Source organism: Protopterus annectens, chromosome 9.part0 (genome assembly GCF_019279795.1).
Source record: "Protopterus annectens isolate FY-2018-M chromosome 9.part0, PAN1.0, whole genome shotgun sequence".
Lineage (NCBI taxonomy): Eukaryota > Metazoa > Chordata > Ceratodontiformes > Protopteridae > Protopterus > Protopterus annectens.
In genome coordinates, this window is record NC_056743.1 from 943,689,525 (window position 1) to 943,712,010 (window position 22,486).

The window sequence follows — 22,486 nt, forward strand, 5'->3', positions numbered from 1 at the left end:
TTATCTGGGCAGTTGAGACTATTAGTGAACAGTGCATTTTTTAAGCCTGGTGGCTTGTTGCAGCAATGTCATTCAGGGCTGGCACTCCCCAACCAAAATACTGATCTCACAGAATCCTTCATTCTTCCTCTGTGATTTGTGGAAATAGTATGACTACTAACTAATGGCCCCTTTATTAGGTACAATGTCTCTAATAATATTTTGTTCAAGCAGTGATTTGCAGTTCCTACCTGTCCTGTATAAAAATCTAGGCTCCCCACCAACATATTTCATAATCTCTAACTTGCCCTTAAAAATGGTCCAATTTTTACCACTATTTATTTGACATCTTTACTGTTTGACGCATAAGGGATCATCATCCTCATTTTTGTATACTTCCTTTCTTTATTGGCATTATTCTGCACATTTAGCACCTCCCTACTACCTAAAATTGGCTTAAACTTTGTCCCCCAACCTTTTTAAACTCACAACCAGTGTTATGATATTCCCTTTCTATGAACATTGAACTAATTTTAGATACTTCCATTTCAAATAATTCCAACTCGGAGCTCATACGTGTTGCCCTAATAGTCCCTTATAAATATTTCACTTGGTAAAACCAGGCTGACAGATCTGAAAATCTAAATAATTATTGGAAAAAGTCTCATTTCTGTGTATTGTTGTAAACTTTCTCCTATTGTCCTTACTAAGGATAATATCCAAATAATTTATAGCCTCATTGTTAATTACCTGTAAACCTAAGAAAGGATGGGATATTTTTGATGTATTCCAAAAAAGATTCATTATTCTCATCTTTGTTCCTGCAAATTATAAGGATACCATCCAGAAAGCGGAAATACCTTAACCATTTGTCAGAAAAATTGCTGTTAAATGTATATCTGGCCTCCCAAGCATAAAAAAACAGGCTGGCAAATATGGGTGCACAATTTGCACCCATAGCTACTCCCCTGAGTTGTTTAAAATAGACCCCTTCAAATGTGAAGTAGTTGTTGGCCAGAATCACTTCCATGACCAAAAGAATAAATCTGATCAAAGTTTCATCTAACCTGGTAAGACTCTGTATTGCTTCTTCAAATAATTCTATGCCTTCCTGGTGGGGGATGGATCCATGTTCTATTTTAGGCAAGAGGTCCCAGGAATCCTTGACCATGTAATCAATCGGTGCTATGGCATTTTTTACTACCCTGTCTATAAATACCCCCAAGGAATATGTAGGGCCATTCTGCACTAATATTACTCTAAAAGGGGATTCTCTATTTTTATGTACCTTGGGTATGCCAAAAGCCACGTGAATAAGTATATGTTCACTCTTTAAAAACTCATATACTTCCTCTGAAATACCATCCTGGAATAGAGAGTCCTCCTTCCAACTGTAATTGATTTTTTCTATGGGCTATATAAATTTCTTTCTTAGAAACCTCACAATTTTTATCGGTATCCTAAAATATCTCTAATATAGAGTTTATGTAATCCATTTTGTTGAAAAATATAACCCCCCCCCCCCGGGTCAGGCTTCATAACTCTTAATTCATCGTTTTCATGGAACATTCTAAGCAGCTCATTTTCTTCCTTGGTTAGGTTATAGTGTTTCTTTGACTTTCTACTATTGCTATTACCATACATTAAGGGATACAAATCCATAGAACATGCCCTTTCAAATGCTGATATTGTCGGGTGCATTGGTGGGTAAACTTTCCTCTTTAAATTTGTCCCAACATCCATGTTAGGTTCAGTATTTTCATCTTTAAAAAACACACTCTGATTTAACCTCCTATTGAACAGTTTTAGTTCAGTCATGAACCGAATAGTAGGGTACATACTTAAACCCTTTACTTAACAAGGTGAAACAACTTTTGTCCACCTTTAAATCAGTATAGTTAAATATCTTAAAACTTCCATACTTTAAACCTCGATCCTCTCCCCCCCCCCCAAGGGTTCTGGTGGTGTTGAAAAAAATCCTTGTGTTGGTTTTTGTTTACCAACCATTCCGACCTTCTTAAAGGTGGGTATTCTCTCTCATATTCATCTGTCTCCTCATCAAATCCCAAATTGTTGCTCCCTTCATATTCCTGTCCTTGTTCAGAATATAACCTACTATTTTAATTCCCTACACCATTTTGTTCAGAATATGCGTTCGGTAATATGTATGCTGTTTTTTTATTATAGTCACTCTCATCCCTGCCCATTTTTTTCTTTTTCCTGCATTTTTTCATCTACAATGCAGAAGCCAAGCACTGAAATGCAGAACAATGATATTATTAATCTCACACAACTAGTTGGTGAAAAACTGACTCAACTCAACAGACTACAAAACCCAGGAGGCAGTGAGGCTGGTAAACAGCCCAATGTACTTTCAGAAGTCCTGACCAATCAAGGTGACTTATCTGAGTCACCACTTGAATGAAGGGGAAGGACTGAGGGGAACACCATGCCTAGAGGACACCAGGTGGATTTGGGACTGTACAATAATGATGGCTTTAACTTTGAACAATGGGCCAGAACGGATATTTGTTTTTCTAGCAATGACAATGTGAACAGTAACAGGCAGTTGCCTAAAAGCTTTGATAACAAAATGAAAGAATTTGAGAGTAAACTTTTTAAAATGAAGGGGTTGCAGTGTGACAACCTGTACTTAACTGAAAGTCATAAAAATAAACGGGTCGCTAGGGGACCAAGGCTTTATAAATTTCCAAATGTTTTGAAGGCAGGAACTGTGGAAACAGATGAGTTAATTAGCATGTTTGACAGATTTGGATATGAATTAATGTATTTTATTATAAAAAATTATGTGAAAATGAATACATTGTTAGATGAATTGAGTGTGCTTAATGAGGAAATCACAAATGATTCATTATTCGAATCCAGTGTTGTCAGATATGACAATGTGGTTAAAAAAGTTGAAAATTATGTTAAGGTGAATATTGATAGAAAAAGAAAAAAATGGGCAGGGATGATGGTGAATATAATAAAAAAAACAGCATACATATTACCGAACGCATATTTTGAACAAAATGGTGTAGGGAATGAAAATATTTGGCTGTATTCTGAACAAGGACAGGAATATGAAGGGAGCAACAACCTGGGATTTAATGAGGAGACAGACGAGTATGAGAGAGAATACCCATCTTTAAGAAGTTTGGAACAGTCGGTAAACCAAAACCGACAACAGAATTTTTTTTCAACAGCCCCAGACCCCGAGGGGGGGGGGGAGAAGATCGAGGTTTGTGAATTAAATCATGAACGTAACCTTGGGGTGAGCTCTCTGAATGACAGTGAGGAGAATGTTATTAAGGAAGGGAGGGTTTTAAAGTATGGTAGTTTTAAAATATTTAACTATACTCATTTAAAGGTGGACAAAAGTTTTTTCACCTTGTTAAGTAAAGGGTTTGTTTGTACCCTACTATTCTGCTAAGCTGGTAGATGTCATGAGTGAACTAAAATTGTTCACTAGGAGGTAAAATCTGAGTGTTTTTTCAAAGATGAAAATATTGAACCTAATGTGAATGTTGGGGCAAATGTAAAGAGGTAAAGTTGTTTTTAACCCACCAATGCATCCGACAATATCGGCATTTGAAGGGGCATGTTCTATGGATTTGTATTCCTTAATGTATGATAATAGCAATAGTAGGAAGTCAAAGAAACACTATAATCTAACTAAGGAAGAAAATGAATTTATTAGAATGTCCCATGAAAACGATGAATTAAGAGTTATGAAGCCTGACAAGTGGGGGGGGGGGTTGTATTATTCAACAAAATGGATTATATAAACTCTATATTAGATATATTTTATAATACTGATAAATAAGAGGTTTCTAAGAATGAAATTCATATAGCCCATAGAAAAATGCAGTTACTGTTGGAAGAGTCTTTATTCCAGGAAGTTATTTCGGAGGAAGTATTTGAGTTTTTAAAGACTGAACATATACTTATTCCGGTGGCTTTTCATGTTTGGCATACCCATAGTCCATAAAATATAGAACAACCCCTTTTTAGAGTAATACCAGTGCAGAATGGCCCTACATATTCTTTGGGGGGTATTTATTGACAAGGTAGTAAAAACTACCATAGCACCGATTGATTACATGCTTAAGGATTCCTGGGATCTCTTGTCTAAAATAGAACATGGATGGTATAGTGAACAGGTGGGTTTTGCTACGATCAATATTGATTTATTTACATCCACCCTCCCAACAAGAAGGCATACAATTATTTGAAGAAGCAATACGGAGTATTACCAGGTTAGATGAAACTTTGATCAGATTTATTATTTTGGTCATGGAAGTGATTCTGGCTAACAACTACTTCACTTTTGAAGGGGTCTGTTTTAAATAACTCAGGGGACTAGCTATGGGTGCAAATTGTGCACCCATATTTGTCAACCTGGTTTTATATGCTTGGGAGCTCAGATATATATTTAACAGCAATTTTTCTGACAAATGGTTAAGCTATTTCCATTTTCTAGATGACAATCTTATAATGTGGAGGAACAAAGATGAAAATGAATCTTTTTTGGAATTTGTCAACAATACCCCATCCTTTCTTAGGTTTACGGGTAATTTTAATGATGAGGCTATAAATTATTTGGATATTACCCTTAGTAAGGACAACAATAGGAGAAAATTTACAATAATACACAAAAAACAGACTTTTTTCAATAATTATTTAGATTTTTAGAACTGTCGCCCTGATATTACCAAGCAAAATATTTACAAGGGACATTTAGTCAGGGCAGCACATATATGCTCTGAGTTGGAATTATTTGAAATGGAAGTATTGAAAATTAGTTCAATGTTCATAGAAAGGGGATATCCTAAAGAATTAATGGTCAACATTGGTAGTGAGTTAAAAAGCGGTTGGAGACAAAGTTTAAGCTACCTTTAGGTAGTAGGGAGGTGCTAAATGTGCACAATAATGTCAATAAAGTAGGGCAGTATACAAAAATGGGGATGGTGATCCCTTATGCATCAAACTGTAAGGATGTCAAACAAATAGTGGTAAAGAATTGGACCATTTTTAAGGGCAACTTAGAGATTATGAAATATGTTGGTGGGGAACCTAGATTTATATACAAGACAGGTAAGAATTGCAAATCACTGTTTGAACAAAATATTATTAGAGACATTGTACCTAATAAAAGGACCACTAATTGTGGAGCTTGTAACTAATGGAGACAGTACCCTGGTTCTAGAAGAAATTACCTTTGAAATTAGATTGCAAAAGGGTAATTGCAAAATGAGAGGTGTGGTATATATCTGAATATCTAGGATGTGGGCATTACTATGTTGGCAAGACAGAAAGAAAATTTAAAAAAAAGAGTATATGAGCATGTATATGCCATATAGAGAGCAAACACTAGTAATGCCTTATTTAGACACAGTATCGAGTGTCCAAATTTTACTAGATTTAAATTTGGTATATTGGAAGTAGTCCCTATGCACCCTAGGTGTGAATGGTGTGAAGTGAATTTAGAGTTAGCTGAATTACAATGGCAAATTAGGTTGAATGTTGTTAATGCACCTGGCATTAATGGCAACATCTCCCTACCACCAGTACTTAAAAAGAAGGCATTAAAATTTTAAATTACAAACTATAATAGCACTAAGTTTTTATTATTTGTTTCTGTATCTCATGCATTTATGTATATTGCATCTTATTTAGTATGGCTGTCTTTAATGATATTAAGAAGGTGAGTATTTTATATTTGAATATTGATTTTTAGAGCATATATTTTTATAGTTCATGTATTGTATTAGTACTTTGCATTTAACTATAAACACATTCTTTGTTGTACAAAATATTTTACTATAGATTATAGTAACATAATTTTTCAAGTGATTTCTTATGTGGATTTTAACCTGTGTGTGAAGATTTATGTATAAAAGCACAGGTCACTTTAAATGTTAATATGGATGAAACAATTAGTTGATTGAATTAGTATAAATGGAAAGTCTTGGTGTGTAATGGCTTTGCTGATGAGGTCTCCTACTTGTGTTGAGGGACAAAAGCGCTTAACAGTCTTTTTATCTCTGTGGTAAAGCTAATAAACTCAACTGTTTCAAACGATTTGGACTGAAGGTTTGAACTATGTAATGTACTGTTTTGACCTGACTTGTGGGACTACATAAGAGGTTATGCTGTTTTCAATTGAGACAAAAGCCAGAATATTTAATGGCATGTTAAAATATGTATGTCTGGGACAAAGTATGAAATATTTACCATCTTGGGAACAATTTATTCTTGAAGTTTAGGCCGGGCATCTAGACTCTAGAGATTTTGGTTTATGCTGGCAAGAACTCGGGCATTTGCAAAATGTGTAATCCTTGGGTTGTTCCACATCACCCATGCCAATAATAGTAAATTAATTAATTATGCAAAACAAGGAACTGAAAACTGTAGACATTATCATTATTTGTAAACATTAAAAGTACAGAATCAGAAACTATACTCAGATCAAAATGCATGGAAAAATACCAGTAATAGAAAGCATGTGATCTTTTGAACTCCTGAACTGAGTGTTGCACTTGGTGCCGTATCCTTGTTCCATATATTCACTGGTTTATGCCAATCTGTGTGGAATTCCCGTAGAGAATTCTGCTGGAGATAAGTAATAGTATAGCATATACATGACATTATGTTGTGTGACTGATGACTGAAAGTAACTTGCGTCTGCACATAAACCTGTAAAAAGACTGGTGAGAATCATGGAAGAACAAACACAACTGAATTCCAGTAAGAGTATCACTGACATAAAACTATCACATTTTAAAGCATATTTTCAATATGATCCTATTATGAAGAGATGATTCTGACTTTTCCCTGCATAAACTACAGACTTTGCTATACTACAAGGGTAGCAAACAGACTTGAAGGTGGGAAGTTAGGTAGTGACAAGAAGAGGACAAACCTTTGACGTTCTGATTCCGTAGCAAAGGTATCATTGCTCGTAACTCCGAATTTCATTGGTGTAGAAAGGGTTTATAGTTGGTATGTGGTAACTCATATCTCTGTCTCTCAGGAATAAGTGTTTACAATGTATATATCGTACATTGTATAAAGAAATGTTTACAATGTATATTGTACATTGTGTGTTTATTGCAGTGTATATACTCAAGGGGTCCTTGGGCCAGTTCAAATACCCAATTAAATAAATATTGGTGGACTCCTAGTAATATCTCAGAAGATGCAACATCAGACTGGCATATATAGCTATGCAAACACACAAGTTGACAACTGACAAAGTCAGCTTTCATTAACAAGCCCTTTCCCAAACCACTGCATCTCTAAATATACTAATTAGGTGACACCTTTGGATGAGAGGAAACATTATTATGCAACAATTCCCATGAGCCCAATTCAATGATTCCCATTTCAGTTATGTTTATGTTGAAAGAATACCTGTATCTCATGTTGGCAAACTGACCCGTTAGCAGTATGTTTTTCTCATGATAAATTCTACAGTAGTATTGAGTCTGGACTGTGTGAAGAGGTGTATATTTGCAAAGCGTGAAGCAAAAGTTAAATAAATGTTATATAAGACGTACCTACTACCTCTGCAGAGGCATTTAACTTGTAATGTAATAGGACCATGTAATACAAAATAACACAAGCTGCAGTGACCATTGCTGGTCACCAGTCTTTTCCAATCTCTAGAATTGTATTGACTGTTTGTAAAGCTAAACTTGCTGTTGGAGTATTTTGCTCAGCTGCTAGTGTTTGTGTGGCATTAAAAATATATATTTTTCCATTATGAATGTGGAATAATTGATGTTGTGCTATTGTAGACTTCCATTAGTGGCACACTGAAGTATTGTTTACATGAATTAATGCATTATCTGTCAAATAAATAAAATAAAAAATCCATAAGTATTCCACCGTCACTAATGGTAAACAGAAAGCAAACATGAAATAAAATGACATTTTCTGAGTTCTGAAAACCCCACATTTAGGTATGCAAACTAGAATCTCTGAATAAGAATACCTCTTGTCCTTCCTATTACTGATATTTCATTAATGCCTTGGACCATATAGATGTCAGTCTGGTGGCCTGTCTTCTCAATGAAGGGGCCTCATTGTGACCTTACATCTGATGTTAAAGACCATTATGAAGCATTATTCCCACACTCTCTCATGAAAGTTGCTTTAGAAGACTGAATCATGTACTTTGGGGTGTGGGTGTATACTTTGTTCTCATACTAATGCTATTTATAATAAACTGCTAACAAGTAATCTTTGTCAAATATAATTTTTTTTGCTTAGAAAGCAAGTGGGCTTGAAAGCCCCAGTGCACATCATATTTTCTTCTGGACATCATTAGGAAAGCAGACTATAATAAATAATTGGGGCATCAGATGTGAAAGCAGCTTTCAGCACTAATACTCAATGCATTACTTTTCATTCATCTCTTTCTTCTCAGAGAACACCATTTTACTCCTATCAGTGAAGCTTATGTAATTCATTAAGTTTTGAATAGGTACTTATCCGGATTTTTGTCTGTGGCATTGGGCCTCAGAACACCCCTGACTGCTCTATTATTTCTTGTTAATGCCATGTGTTTGCACCTCTTATTCTATTTGGGAGTTCTCTATGTCCTGTCTTTCATGATTGCCGCTATCACTTCCTCGTTCTACTTTACTCTTTCCTCATGACTTTTCTGTATTCCTTTGATCATTTCCTTTCTCTTATCATTTCTCGCCAACTTTCTTGGATTCTGTCCTCCAATTAGTTCCTGTCCAGTCCCACTATATTCTTTCCTTCCTAATTAATCAGTCCACTGCATCTTTTGCTCTGATATTCTGCACTTTGAACCTCCCCCAGTTCTTCTGCATACCCCATTATCCTCTGTCACAGCAAAGCTCTCTAAGCCAGACTTCTGCTTGTCCATAGTAGGCACAGTTGCATGCTCTGTGTCTCATTTGTTTAGCAGCCTGTCCTGTCTGTTTCATGCTGCTTGTGTTTGGAGATTGTTCTTAATTCATTTTTACCCCACTGCTCAAATTCCCATCAGATAGTCAAATTTACAGGTAACTGAACGTAAGAGCTGAACAAATACCACTTAATGTACCTTATTTGGGGATAATAAGAAGGCAAACACCAGCAACCATGTAATTAGTTCACTCATAATTCTATCTGAACAGCAGGCGCACAGGTAAAAAAAAATAGAAAAACAATATAATTTCCTTGAGGCCCCTATCAACAGTTTAGAATTACTATGAAAAAATGATTTTAGTATATAAACTTTGTGATCCGATGATATCAATTTTCATTCTATCCTTAACTTATGGGATTGGATCTGACTCAGTCGTTACAATAGCTCATGGTAACCAAAAAACACTCAAGCTCCTCCTTTAGCCACAATGCACCCTTCCTAAGTACCCCATATCTCATTTGCTGCTATTTGTGTTGGATGTGGTGATGTGTTGCTCTCGAGCAGGTAAGTGTATTTAACAGAATTTAAAACTTGTCTCTTCTAAATAGTTTTTTGGAGCTTCTCTGTTTCTTTCTAGCTTTAGCTTATATGCCTCACCTAGCAACTGCTTTCTTGCTGTTATTTCCCTTTTCTGTTTGTATGAAAGTACCTGTGAATACTATCACTAGTATTCCTTCCCTTTACACTTAATGTATTCCCTTATTACCATTGCTGCTGTTTTCCCTCATCATTTTTCTCTTCCATTTCTCTTTAACAAAAAAAAAAAAAAAAGAAAAAAAAAAAGCTTTCTGTTAGTCTTTTTGCTCAACTTGTTCTCTCTTCAGTATGTCAGAAAAAGATAAAAGTCAGGCTGGCTTTAAAAAGTGTGGAAAGTGTGGTAGAAAAATGCCTTATTCTGATTCACATAAATTGTGTATATTGTTTGGGACCCCACAATTTCCAGGAAGATTGCTAAATATGCCACATGTTCAACTGCAGAGTTCTGGTTGAAAGCAAAAATAATCTGATTCTTAAAGGTCTACTTCCATCAACATTCAGTGAGACATTATCTAGAGCTTCCCCTCTCTGATGAGCAAAAAAAAGGGCAAATCAATATCATCTAGTCCTTCCTCGTATTCCTCAAAAATTTCTCAAAAAAATCTCCTCTCTCTCTCTCGGGCTTTGGCTTGGGTTAGCTCAGCTCTGGCTTCTGCCTCAGGAGGATTATCCTTGTAGAAGGGATGGACTAGGAACCAGAGGCTCACCCCCTTGGATCCAGAGTCCTGTCCCTTTCTCAGGAGGTCAGCCTTTGGGGTTTTGGAGAGAGCCATGTCTGCTTTAGCAGCTCAGGTGGCCCCTACCTCCTTGGATCTTCAGCCTGCAACCCTATCATCTCTGCATACAGAGTCTCAACCTTTCTCCACAGGGACAGCGAGTACTAAAACCCAAGGCTTCCCAGCAGGGCAATTCCCATTTCTTCTTGTACCTCTCCAAAGCATCCCTCTGAGGGGGTCCCTAAGAAGAAGTTGTGCAAGAGGTAGCACTTGGATTTCCCAGAAGAATCCATCACTGAAGACAAAGACTTTGATGAGGGTGAAGTTTCTCCAAGGTCACCTCTTGACGATGTCTCCTTTGGAGACATCCTGGAAGTTCTGAAACAGAGAGGTGATTGGAAACCCAACAATCCTTCATCTGAGGAGTTATTTTACCCGGAGGCTTTTGGTACCTGCCAGTCTACCTCCTGGGTGACTCTGCCCACTAACAAGCTCATTGAGTTGATCTCTCAGTGGGCATGGAAGCCCCCAACACCTTTGAGCCAATCTCTAAGAGACCAGACAAAATTATTACCGCTCCTGAGGACAAACAATTTTGGACAAAAGGTGTGTGCCTGTGGATGCCATGGTCATGGTGGCTGCCATGAAGAAGAAACTAGCTGATAAAAATTCCTCTATCCATCCCCCAAGCAAGGAGTCTCAGGTGATGGATAGGTTTGGGAAGTGTGTCTATGCTTCAGCGACCTTCTGCTTACGGTCCCAGAACTACACGGCACACTTCATTAAGTTGCAGAGGGATCTGATTAAAGAACTTTCAGATACCCTCTCAGGATCTGTTTCTGAGGAAGTACAAGCCTCTTGTTACTTCCCAGTTGGCTTACCCTGTAGTCTATGTATAACTTTTCCATGAGGCTCATTTCACATGTAGCCAAAGCAGTGGGTTCAGGCATGGTCATCAGGAAGCACATCTGGATGTGCTTGTGTGATTTTGTGGAGCCTTTCAAGTCTGTGTTCATCAGTGCTCCCTTTGACGGCATGTCTTTATTCAGCCCTAAAGTAAGAGACACATTGTCCAGGTGTGAGAAAGATTGTAAGACCCTATCTGCAGTGGTGTGCATTTCTCCTCTCCATAAGAGATCCTCTCCAGGAATCAGTGAAGCAGAGGAAAAATGTGGTACAGAAAATCCTAAGGGTCTTTTAAAAAAGTAGTTCCCCCAGTGGCAGAGGGGGAAACTCCAGTGGTAGATGCCATACTTGAGGCAGAGGTGGCCCACAGAACCAAGGGTCCAGAGAAACTTTCTTTGGCAGACCTTTCCAGTGTTCCTGAATTGGAGGCCTGATTGTCCTCCTCTGGAGGTGAACTGTCCCTGCACCAGAGAGCCTGGCTGGAAATAACATTAGATATATGGGTGCAGAGGATCAATTCCAGAGGATATATTGTATCCTTTCCCTTCCTCCTCCCCAGTGCAGAAAAATCCCTGATGTTCCACCCAGTCAGAGGAAACAAGCAGCTATTCAGGTATAAAAGCTGCTAGAAAAATGAATCATCCAAGAGGTCCCACCAGAATAGAGAGGATCCAGAACATACTTAAGATTCTTTTTAGTGCCAAAGAAAATGGGGAACTGAAGACCAGTCTTGGATCACAGCAACTTGAACAAATCAGTTGGAAGAAACAAGTTCTGAATGGTCATGGTTCAGTCTATTCTCTGTTTCTGGAAAAGGATGACTGGATGTGCTTGACAGACCTTCAGGATGCATATTATCACATAAAGATGAACAAATGATCCAGAAGTTACTTGTGCTTCTGGCAGGGAGCCAGTTATTATCAGTTCAGAGTACTGCCCTTTGGTCTCAGCACAACCTCCAGGGTATTTACCAAGTACATGGCAGTAGTAGCAGCTCACTTGAGACTGCATGAATGCCAGGTGTTTCTGTATCTAGTTGATTGACTCATTTCCATCCTGAGCAGGCATCAACTATTGAAGGCAAGAGACAATGTTCTCCAGATGTTTGACTAGGGATATCTATAAACTGCTAGAAATCCTATCTAGAACCCGCTCAGAGTTTAAACTTTTGTATGAGCAATTCTCAACACAGAAAGGACAATAGTCTCACTCCCCTCTTCAAGAGAGGAGACAATTGGGTCACAAGTCACAAAAATAATCTGCAGTAACAAGATCTCTGCATGGCTTGTTCTTCAGACTTTAGGTTCCATGGCTGCAGCAATAATGCTAGTCCCACTGGCCAGATTTCATATGAGAATTCTGCAACAGCTGCTGATATGTTGTCCCATCTCACCTTCATTCTTACAATGATGGGTTCGGAGCCGATCCTCGGCTCCGACTCGGCGGAATACTTAGCTGAAAGTCTCAAACTTAGCTCATGGCAAGAAGGTATCCCACAATGCAATGGTGTAATTCTCCAGATCTCGTTTGCCGCTTTACAAGGTTGGATGCACTCATCTTGGCCATGGCTAAGTTGTGATTGGAGCTGAGTGAGTCTTCAGAGCCGGCGGGATCCACCTTTGAGCTGATAAAGAGTGTCTTGTCTACCCATTCAGTACAACAGAGGGATATCAGTACTTGTCCCCCCAAGGCACTGGCTACTGTCTCAGCACCACCCATTCCTCAAGACAGCAGAGACCCAGAGCCTCAGGATCCCCCATTGGGAAAACCCCTCTCATCAGAGGCCTCCCCAGAATATCCTTCTGAGGAGCCACCTCGAAAGAGAACTTGCAAGAGGAAGCTTGGTGACTCCCCATATGAGTGCATCACTTCAGACACTGACTTCGATGAGTTGGAAGGGTCCCCATGGTCGTCCTGTGACGATATCTCATTTGCAGATATTCTAGAGATCCTCAAGCAAAGAGGCGGCTGGCAGACCACCCCCCCTTCTGATGAGGAGTCAGTGTACCTGAAGGCTTTTGGGTCTCAACCTTCAGCCTCCTAGGGGTGTCTGCCTTTCGGTGAACTAATGGACCTGGTTAGTCAAAAGGCGTGGGAGTCACCCGACACTACGGAACTGGTCCCTCGGAGGCCAAATAAATTTTTGTCAGCTCCTTTGGGCAAGGAATTTCTAACAAAGGGAGTACCCATAGATGCTATGGTGGTGGCAGCAGCTACCAAGAAGGAACTTGCAGGGACTTAATCGGTTCATCCTCTGAATAAAGACACTCGAACAATGGACAGATACAGGAGCGTATTGTTTCTACAGTGACTTTCTCACTCCGATCACTGAACTACTTATCCCATTTCATGAGGCTACAAAGAGATCTCTTGAAAGAGCTGGGAGAATACTCTACAAGGTTCATTAGCTGCAGGGGTGAATGAGAAGGTCTCCTCCGAGCTATCTACTATAAATTCCATTGTCAACTCCTCTATGAGGCTCATATCATACGCAGCAGATGGAGCAAGCAGGGCAGTGGGTTCTGGAGTTTCCCTTAGGAGATACTCCTGGATGTGCTTGTGTAATTTTGCAGAGGCCTTTAAGTCTATCTTTACTAACACCCCTTTTGATGGTTCTTCATTCTTTGGACCCAAGGTAAAAGACACACTAACCCGGTGTGAGCAGGAAGGAAAAACTATCTCTGCCATTGGAGTATGTTTTTCTGTACCTTCAAGACCTTATCCTAAAGGTCAGAAGAGTGGTTCAAAAGATGCCAGAGATTTTTCCAAGATGCACTGGGTGACAACTTCTCCAAGGGCGGGGGGGGTAATAATGGTAGATGCCACCCCAGAGGCAGAGGAGGTCAGCAAAGCCAGGGTGACTATGATTCCTTTTGCGGGCACCCTTATCAGCCCTCCTGAAAGGAGGCTCGACTGCTCTACATTGGAGGCAGTCTAAGGATGTTTATCAATGTAGCCAGAAGCCTGGTGAAATATCACAAATGACAAATGGGTACTAAACATAATATCCAGAGGATACTTCATCCCCTTTTCCAAACCTGTCCCACAGACTAAAGCACACCTAGATGTTCCACTCAATCTAAGGGAACAAGCAACCATAGAGATTCAAAAGTTACTCCACAAAAGAGTCATCCAAGAAGTCCCTGCAGACCAAATAGGATTCGGAACTTACTCAAGATTCTTTTTAGTACCAAAAAGAACAGGGGACTGGAGGCCCATATTATAACTAAGCAAGTTAAATTAATCTGTCAAGAAGTCAAAGTTCCAAATGGTGACACTGCAGTCTATACTTCCCTTATTTAGGGAAAGACAGTTGGATGTGCTTGATAGACCTTCAAGATGCTTACTACCACATAAAAATAGACAGAACATCAAGAAGGTACTTATGCTTCCATCTGGGAGCCAGCCATTACCAGTTCAGAGCTCTGCCCTTTTGTCTCACTACAGCCCACAGAGTGTTCACCAAATGTATGGCAGTAGCCATGGCTCACTTGAGACATCTAGGATTTCATATGTTTCCCTATCTAGATGACTGGCTCCTATCTGTCACTACCAAGCATCTACTTTTACAAGCCAGGGACCTAACTTTGGGCATTACAGTAAATTTTCAAAAATCATTGCCTTGTCAACATATTACATTCATAGGCATAGATCTAGACACTTCATCTATGGTAGCACATCTTCCAACAGAAAGTTGCAGCACTCAGACAGCAGATACTTCACCTCCTTCCCAAGAACACAGTGAAAGCAAAGATAATTCTACGTTTATTAGGAACAATGACCTCCATGATTACAATGGTTCATCTTGCCAGAATGCACATGATGATTCTTCAATGGCTATTATTCTCCCAATGGTCACTTCAAGAGCTTCCAATGTCCCATCTGATCAGAATAACGGAATCTTGCAAGAACGACTTGAGATGGTGGATACACTCCACATACGTGACAATGGGCAGACCCTTTGTTCCACTTCAACCAATAGCTACCTTGACCACAGATGTTTCCCAGATAGGGTGGGAGGGGCATTATCTGGGAAAAATAGTCCAGGGAACATGAGGCTCACTTGCATATAAATGTTCTAGAGATGAGACCAGTGCTTCTTGCATTGCAAGCACTTAAAGAATCTCTCCCTCTAGAGACTATTGCAATCCACTCAGACAATATGACTGTGGTTTGGTACATAAACAAGCAGGGGGGAACCAGATCTTACCCACTTTGTCGAGAAGCCGTAAGAGTATGACAATGGGCAATTTCTTTCCAGCGCTTTCTAATCACGATGCACATTCTGGGGAAGTCCAGCATGATAGCGGACAAGCTGAGCAGAGCAATCCTAATGCCTCACGAGTGGTCTCTCAATCAAAATTTGGTGGAAATGATTTTCCAAACATGGGGACAGCCTTGCTGTGATCTCTTTGCCACTCCCATGAATACCAAGTGCAGCAACTACTTTACCCTAATTCCCCCTCCAGGGGAGACACAGAGACACTCTTGCTCACGATTGGCCCTTGGGACTTCTATATGCCTTTCCACCATTTCCTCTCCTTCCCAAAGTTATTTAGAAAGCACAAAGCTTGGAAAGAAGGACAGTTCTCATTGCCCTTTCATGACCTTGCCAAGTTTGGTTCCCCTTCCTTTGGCCTCACCTTCAGGAGAAGCCTTGGATTCTGGACCCAGTGCCAGATCTGCTGATTCATATGTCAGTGGAGCTTCATCCTTCTCTCCACACCCTAAAACTGACAGCTTGGCTGCACAACTTCCCAATTTAGTCAGGTTTCATAATTTCACTCCTACGGTTTGACATATCTTAATGTCTTCCCATAAAGCTTCCACTAGAAAGCTGTATTCTAGTAAATGGAGGAGGTTTGCCCTTTGAGCTCAAAACAAGAACATTGATTCTTTCTCTGCACCTATTCATTCTATTTTGGAATTTTTGGTGGAACTGTTCCAACAAGGCTCAGCTGCAGCAACCATCAATGTTCAACTTGCCGCAATTTAAAATTTTCATATTTGTGATACTACTTCCAACTTAATGTCACACAGGTTGTGTAGAACCTTCTTAATTCCTGCTTCCTTATTAAGACCTCCCTTTAAGGAACCTCTTTCTCCTTGGGATCTAAATTTTGTTTTGTCTCATCTCACGTTACCGCCCTTCAAGCCCTCTTTGTCTTCAGACCTCAAGTTCCTTTCATGGAAGACCTTGTTTCTAGTGGCTATACCTTCTGCTAGAAGGGTGTCAGAATTGCAAGCTCTCTCTATTAAACCACTATATTTTATTATTTATAAGGATAGGGTATCCTTGCGTACAAATCCATCCTTTCTACCTAAAGTCTCTTCTCCAAACAACATAAACCAATCTATAGAGCTTCCAGTGTTCTTTCCTAACCATAGCAACAAGGCAGAGTACAAATTAGTTCGACTGGGTGTGCATAGACAACTCAGATTCTATTTGTATAGAACCAAAGACTTCAGAAAATCTGACCAATTATTTGTATCCTTCTCTGATGCAAAAAAAGGATCCTCAGTCTAAAAAAACTACTCTTTGAAATTGGCTTTCAAATTGTATAACTTTCATCTATAATTCAAATCACAACCATTTACCTTTCAAAGTGAAGGCTGATTCCACCATACCGAATTTCTTTGTTTTTACCGTGTTTTGGGTTCCAAATGAAGGGGTGCCACGATTTCCGAGTGGCACCCCTTCATTTCCAATTTTTTTCTTTTGATTTCTTTAATTATTTTAAATACTGCTGTGTTGGAGCTGAAGTCATTACGTGCGAGATGATGTCAGCTCCGTCAGGGCCATCAGCCAGTCAGAATTGAGCTCCTTCAGCTCACATCATCATTTATGTGAGCGGGAACAGCAGCACTCATTTAGATTACCTTCCAGCTGTAAATGCGAGCAGGCAGCACTCTTTTGGACTATTTAGCAGCCCGGGGAATGCTCTTTTAGAATTATTGTAAAGTGTGTTTAAGAGCGGGCCGGGCATACTCATAAGTTATGTTGTTAGCAGCATTTGGATTTCATTATTTAGCAGCATTTGGATTTCATTATTGTTATTGTGAAGTGCATTTAAGAGTGGGCCAGGCATGCTTGTAAGTTATGTTGCTAGCAGCAGTTGGATTTCATTATTTAGCAGCATTTGGATTTCATTATTGTTATTGTGAAGTTTATTTAAGTGTAGGCCGGGCAAGCTCATACGTTATGCTGCTAGCAGCATTTGGATTTCATTATTGTCAAGTGCAGCATTTGGATTTGGATTTCATTATTTAGCAGCATTTGGATTTCATTATTGTGAAGTGCGTTTGGATGTTATTTACCAGGCTGGCACTGTGTATGTGTGTGCACGTGAAAGAATGCTTCCATGTAGTACACCTGGTGACTAGAGGTATTCAGGCTCAAACCCTGTACCTTTGGTACAGGGTGAAAAGAGCCTAAAGTCCCTAGCCACCACCATTGCTGAGCTTTGTCAAATTTTTTTGTGCTAAGAGTTGAGAGCTATGGTGAGTGAGAACTGAATTTGAGAGGTTGAGAGCTATGGTGAGAAGTGAGAACTGAATTCACTACATGATAGCCATTAAGTTTCAGTCTTCCTATTTTTAGGGGACTGCTGATTTGGCATAGTGGTATGTTGCTCTGACTGTAGTGCATAGGGTCCTGGGTTCAAGACTTGCTAGTGAAATGCATGGTGGTAACACAACATTTTATTCTAGCAACCTTCCAAAATTATACAAGCAATGTTTAAAATGTGTCTCTGGTAAGTCCCTAGCCACCACCACTTGTGAGCTGTGTCCAGGTTTTTTGTTCTAAGAGTTGAGAGCTATGGTGAAAAGTGAGACCTTAATTCACTAAATGATAGCCCTTAAGTTTCAGTCCTACTTTTTTTTAGGAAACTGCTGATTTAGCATAGTGGTATGTTGCTCTAACTGTAGTGCATAGTGGGTTCAAGACTTGCCAGTATCATGCATGGTGGTAACACATTTTGTTCTAGCAACTTTCCAAAATTATACAAGCCTTGTTTAAAATGTGTCCCTGGTTTTTGCCCCCCCCCCAAAAAAAAAAAACAAAAAAAAAACTGAAGTTGAAAATAAGTGTGAGAAGCTGTGCAAGATACCTAATCCTATGGCTTACATTACTGTCATTCCATTTAGTGTGGGTATTGAAGTAGACTTTTATGATGGAAATGTTCTGAATTGGGCAGTTTTGTCATTATTGGTTCATTCCCTACAGTACAGCCTACTGGAAAATTTTTCAAACAAATTTAAAATGCGCTGTGTCTAACAAGTGTGCTGTATTATACAAGGAATATAACTTAATAAAGTCAGGAGAGTGTATCAAATAATAGAACACATGTATGTTTCTTGTTTTGTGCGCAAAGGGCCAATGATTTGAAAACAACCCAAGGGTAATCTTTATCCACCAATGGCCAGATGCATTTTCTTTGGATGTGGTGTGTGGGTTTCAGTGCTATTTCAATGAATGTGAGTTTTAAGCGCAGAGAAGTTTTAATGCCAAGTCTATTTTCATTGTGAGACAGTATTGCTTTGTTTAGCAGATGTCTGTTACTGTTTTGTGCTTTATTGTGCTGCAAAATGTAAAAATAAACTCCAAGTAATCATTGTAGAAGTAAAGCAGTATGTACACATTAGTGTTTATGGTAAATGGGGAAACATCGCCAGGTAATGGAACATTGGAATGGCTGCAGGGGACTCTGGTGTGGTGCCATATTTTGGTTGTCTGTTCTTCAGTTTGCGTTTGAAAGTTGGTATCCCACAATTCCATTGGAGTGGGTGTGGTTACGTAATTATCTATGCAAATTAGATGTTAATCAGCATACAGGTTTGTACCTATTTTTCATAGGCCTTGTCCAGATTTTATGTTTCCAGGTTGAGAGGTATGCATTACACTACAGCAATGGCTATGTCATCTGCCTTTTAAGCCAGAATTCCCATAGATATCTGTGCAGCAGCTACTTGGTCTACTCCACGTACTTTTATCACTCATTACAAAGTGGATTTGGCCTCCAGGGACAGGGCATCCTTTGGTTCCACTATGCTTAAAGGTGTGCTCCTGTGAGCCACCCAGGGGTGCTAGGGATGCTTTCCCATCATTGTAAGAATGAAGGTGAGATAGGAAAACATAACATAAAGAAGTTATGTACTCACCATAACATTCCATGTTTGTTGTCCATCTCGCCGATCATTCTTATGAACCCTCCCTCCTTTCCCCTGCCAAAGACTTCTTGTGGACCTGGTAGATTTTCACTACCTTCAGGAGTTTTGTCTCAGCTTGTTTCTCCTTCCAGTACATATAGTATAGACTTAGATATGTGCTTATATGTATATGTTTGTAGATATGGATATAGTGTACATATTGTTCAGTATTAGCAGCAAACAAGATCTGGGAATTACACCACTGCATTGTGGGATACCTTCTTGCCATGAGCCAAGTTTGAGACTTTCAGCTAAGTATTCGGCCAAGTCGGAGCCGAGGATCAGCTCCGAACCCATCATTGTAATAATGAATGGTGAGATGGACAAGAAACATAGAACGTTATGATGAGTACATAACTTCTTTTTATCAGCACAATGATCTAGCTTTCAGTACCTGATGTCGACTCAAAGATCAGCAATACTTGCAAAAAATATCTCAAATGGTGGATTTAATCTGATCAAATACTACAAGGTTACCCATTTGTTCTCCCCCTTCCAAGGCCACAGTGATTACAAATGCATCCTGGCCAGGTGGAGGTTGGGGGCATTTTATGGGCAAAATAGTCCAAGGTATTTGGCCTCCCACAGGGGCCAACTTGCATATCAACATTCTAGAGATGACAGCAGTGCTCTTAGCATTGTAGGCTTTCCAGTATGTTCTTCCATTAGGAATGACTGCAATTCAATCAGCAAACATGTCAGTAGTCTGGCATATTAACAAACAAGGAGGAACCAAATTTTACCCCGTTGAAAAGCTTTGAGTGTGGCAGTGGGCGATCTTATCCAACTGCTTTCTCATAGCAGCACATATTCCAGGGAAGTCCAATGTGATAGCAGAAAAATTGAGCCGGTGCATTTTTCTACCCCACAAATGGTTCCTCAATCAGAATGTGACTGAGGGGTTGTCCCATCAATGGGGTCAGCCATGTTGTGATCTTTTCACGTCTCCCCTAAACAGATTCAACTACTACTTCACCCTGATCCCCCCCCAAGTGGGGAGTCACCACGGGATGTACTTCTTCACAATTTAACCCTCCAGTCTCCTGCATGCCATTCCCTTGACTCCATTAACCCCAAAATTTCTGCAGAAAATGCCCAGGTTGAAGAGCAAAGTAATCGTCATTGCACCATATTGTTCTCGACAGATTTGGTTCCCCTACCTTTGGGCCTCACCTGCTTCACCAACCGTGCATTCTGGATCCAACTCCAGACCTCCTGTCCAACCTGAATCAGGCTTGATTCTTTCAGATGAACCCAATCTCAGGCTGATTGCTTGGCTTCTCCAGATCCATTAATAGCCAGACAGCCTATGACCTCTCCAATATGACACACACTCCTGTCTTCTCATAAACCATCTACACGGAGCTCTATTCCAGTAAATGGAAAAGATTCATTCACTGGGCATCATAAGGTAACACTGATCCCTTCTCTGCTCCTGTTCATGACATTCTTGATTTTTTAGCCCACCTTTTCAAGAAGGGTAGTCTTCTTCGACTTCAAAGTCTAATTGGCAGCAATATTCAATTTATCCATTGGTTTCCAAGGTTCTTCAGTTGCTTCACATATACTCTGCAAAGCTTTTTTAAGAGGAACTCTCCTTTTAAAGACCCCTTATAAAGATCCTTCTCCCTCTTGGGACCTGAATTTGGTGCTGCAGGCTATTATACACCCCCCTTTTGAACCAGCAGCTAAGTGCAGTCTCAAATTGCTTTCTTGGAAGGCTATTTTCTTGGTAGCCATAACATTTGCTAGAAGAATTTCAGAAATTCAAGCCTATCCTTCCAGACTACCATATTTGTAGTTTCACAAAGACAGAGTATGTCTCCGTAGTAATCCATCATTTTTTACCAAAAGTGGTATCTGAGATGAATATCAAACAGTCCTTCAATTTAACAGTATTTTTTCCAAAATTTGAGAACAAAAGTGAATACTTGTTGCATTTTATTTGATGTTCACAGACATCTTTGGTTGTATGAGTGTAAAAACACAATTGTCAGGAAATATGACCAGTTTGTTTCCTTTTCAGATGTTAAATTGGGTAAAACGGTCACCAAAGTAACCTTGTCCATATGGCTCAGCTGTTGTAATTCTTAAATTTCTGATCGTTTGGTCATGGCCTTACTAAAATCTTTGAGCTCATTCAACTAGAGCGTTGGCAACTTCATCTGTTTTCCAGTCTAGAGCCTCAATGGATGATATTAGTGCAGCAGCAATTTACCTTTGATCTCCAGGAGTAGAGCACCATTTAGTTCAGTGGTGCTGAGGAGCATACTTCCTTGAGTCCACCCTGGATCTAAGGTAGTTGGGGACTCTGCCCCATAGATTGAGTATAGAATGAAAATTGACATCAGATAAAGGTTTTGTACTCGCTGTAGCATTCCATCTGTGTTGCCCATTTTCATTCTTCCTTAACCCCCCTACCTTTGAACTCCTAGAAGAGTTTCATATATATAATATAGTCTCTCTGGATTTTTCTGATATTTTCTTTTACTTCTATTAGCAAACAAGATCAAGAGTATTTTGGTTACAACAAGGTATTGTAACAGCAAAGTCTGATCTGAGGGATCAGATCTGATCCCAAAGATTGAGGCAGAATGAAAATGGAAAACACAGATTGAATGTTAAGATGAGTAAGTAACTTTCTTTTTCTACAACTACACAAAAAAAAAAAAACTTACTTCTTACCTTAAACAGTCACTACAGCAGCAATGAATAAGCCACTGATAGGCTTATTCCAGTTCAAAAATATAAGCTTAAAATAGCAGAGGTGTAGCTAGGTTGGGGCAAAGGGGAGAAACCACCCTGTATGCATGTTGTTGGAGGACATGCTCTGCAAATGCTGATATATCTGCTTATATTTAGAAGTGAATGCCTGTTGTTGCATTTATAATCAGAGATGAAGCATGGCTGAAGAACTTCAACATTTTATCTGAGGTGCAAATTGTAGCATGAAGGTGCTTAACTTTGTTTTAGTCTTCATGTAATGCAGTACAATTATTTTAAAGTTGATGTAGATGCCAGGTCAGGGAATGGCACAGAGTACCAGATTAGGTAGTGTTTATGTTTCCAGACATAGACTGCTATAAATCAGAGTGTAAATCAACAAATCCTACAACTTCCAAGACTCCAGGATCTGAACTGTAACTCAACATATGAAAACAGCTGTAAGTCAAGAAAAAGAAAATCAAGT